This window comes from Sardina pilchardus, chromosome 20, assembly GCF_963854185.1.
Source record: "Sardina pilchardus chromosome 20, fSarPil1.1, whole genome shotgun sequence".
Taxonomy (NCBI): domain Eukaryota; kingdom Metazoa; phylum Chordata; class Actinopteri; order Clupeiformes; family Clupeidae; genus Sardina; species Sardina pilchardus.
Genome location: NC_085013.1, coordinates 27,315,963 through 27,318,462, shown reverse-complemented (window position 1 = coordinate 27,318,462; position 2,500 = coordinate 27,315,963). Strand labels below are relative to the sequence as shown.

The 2,500-nt window shown below is 46.2% G+C and overlaps 1 protein-coding gene across 5 annotated transcripts in view; it reads left to right on the top strand.

The window, feature by feature from the left end:
• The first annotated feature begins 605 nt into the window (after window positions 1-605).
• The window catches only part of fgfr3 (fibroblast growth factor receptor 3), a 59,389-nt gene continuing 57,494 nt past the window's right edge, over window positions 606-2,500 (top strand). For all 5 annotated transcript variants that reach the window (XM_062522381.1, XM_062522380.1, XM_062522379.1 and 2 more), the window contains exon 1: window positions 606-1,261. The gene's annotated coding sequence lies outside the window, so the exon portion shown is untranslated. The remainder of the gene's footprint in view (window positions 1,262-2,500) is intronic.

Below are 2,500 nucleotides of genomic sequence, written 5' to 3'. Positions count from 1 at the left end.
CGTTTTTGTGTCTACACGCACAGCACGCTTTTCCCGAATTGATCTTATTGCTCTGAAATAAACTGTTGGAGTCGTGGCGGGAGGGGATAAACGCCGGGAGGAGCTATGTTGTTGGTCGCCACACAGCGGAGCAGGTTTGAGGAGTCGCGCCTAGGGGCCGATTACTGTAAACATTGCAGTCGGGCCAAAAAGAAACCAGAATCCCAAAATAATTTCGTTATTAGGGAAAGTGCAAGAAAGCACAGGTTACAGGGTATCCTTTTTATTTATTTTTAAGAGTAGCCTAAATGGATATGCCCTGTAACTACTTCTTCCTTTACTCGAGTGTTTTTTCTTATTTTTGAGTCCTACTTTCGGTGAACGCGACGGGTAGTTCAATACTTCCAGTGCTGCCCGATGCCCATATTGCTTAGCGCAGATGCAGAGACTCGCTAATTTGGAGTGAAGAGGTACCGTGCCGCAAGCGTTGAGCGCAGAACGTAGAAGTTAATTGAATACTTTGGACTCGTGGTGGGAGGTGCCTCGCTGCTCCACCCCGATTCTCCGAAAATTCTGCTTTTAATGTCCCGGGCTCTCGAGGGGGCGGCAGGCGGCAGGCGAAAACGCTCACAGCGGGGACTTGGGGCTGAAATCTGATCTCCGCTATTTTTTTTTCACTCCCTCTGGAGCCGACGCGGTGAATTGGGAGCATTGGAAAGAGAGAGAGAGGGAGCGAGCGAGAGAGAGAGAGAGAGAGAGGGTAGTACTCTGTGCCAAGCATTCACGCAACGGCTGCACTCGCAAGTGAGCAGCACCCGGGCTCCAGTTGCGAACAGGCGGAGCGAGAGAACAGTTCCCCTCCGTCGGCGGAGCAGCACACCGAACACGGCTCTGTGTGACCCGTCGCGGGTGATCATCACTGGTTCGAGACGCACATGGATGGTACTACACTCACCCACTGACTTGAGGTTAAACGCGGGCAAAACCAGACACTGCGCCATCCTCCGCATTTTCTTTGGTCATTTTTCAGGGCGGCAGCAGCTCTTGAACAGGGATTCTCCCTACTGAAAGTCACTGCGAGGCGGTGTGTTTCAGGAGGATTTGTGCACCGACTGCAAGACTCACTCTCGGGACTGGATTTAAAAAACATTAACAAATAATCTTTCGCCAACGTGCTGCTATTGTTTTCTGCAACTTTTTAAGGAATTTTAGAGGAACTACCACAAAGCCAAGCGCATGTAGCACGAATTCGTGGAAGAGGGATTATTGTCCAATTATTGTGGTAAGTTACTTAAAATATCAGTATCGGGGTGTACAACTATGGTCTCAATTTAAAATATGAAATTGTTATTCATTCTCATAAAGCCACAGTTGTTACTATAGAGTTTGGTTTCACTGTAAGCCAGCTGTGGTAAGGTTAGTTGAGGAGCGTTTCAGTAGTTCGTCGATAGCGAGTCTCCCGGGGATATTCCGGAGTCTTCGGTGTAACTAGGACCTGCTGGCCACACGGTTTTGTGCGGTCTCTGTCCGCTCCCCAATGGACAGGTGTGTCTATGTGAGCCTACGTGTGTGGTGGCGGTGCATGTGAGCGAACTGGTGTGTCGCGAAGGCTCGAGGCAATGCTGTAGTCTTACCTGTCAGACTGGCCATGCTGTCACGAGGAATGAGAACAGGGTACGAAAGAACAAGAGCCGCCGGGGGAAAAAAACAAAAATGGGATTTTTGAAGAGTAAGATAGAGTATGATACAGGGAACATGTGTCATTACCTCATTCGTTTACTTCGCTTAAAATCTACCGTTCACGTTTGTGTTACAGAAATGCGCTTTCGTTAAAGAAATGGCTCTGTTGTCAACGTTGAAAGAGAGAAAAATTCAGTTGCTCAGGAGCATTGCCTCCGCTCTCCGCCTCTGCGAGAGACCCAACCACAGTTTGATCAAACAGACTATTTAATGATCTGATTCAATAATGTCTGTTTGAGGTGCAGTTAATCTGGCTTGTCCGCTGGCTGTTAGCGTAAAATTATTTTATTAATCTGATGGTAATCCAATTAAGGAAGCTCTTAAAAGCAGTTTTTTTTCTGTGGCACTTCATTTAGTTGACCTTTTTTGCAATAACAATGTTAATTAATTATTTTTGTAAATAGAATTTGTGATTCAAAACTTTTTTTTATTTTATTTTTTTAAAACAAACTATACAACCTTTAACGGTTTAACTGATTAATTGTAGTAGTAGGCTATTTGAAGTGCGTCTTGTCTGGGAGTGTGCACAATGGGTATCCTACATTTCTTCAGAACCTACACCCCACAACACTCTCTTGTAAATCTTGGTATGACGCATTTGGCAAACCAAAATGATACAAATACAAATTGCGCCCCAAAAAGCCACTTCAATCGCAGTCCAGCCTGTTATTTTTAGGTCGCTTTGAACGCGACTGAACGGATCGCAGAGGAGAGAATGAAAAGCCACTCTGTTCCTGCACGCGCCGCTGCCGTACCCCCTGAAACCATCTGAAACCAATTT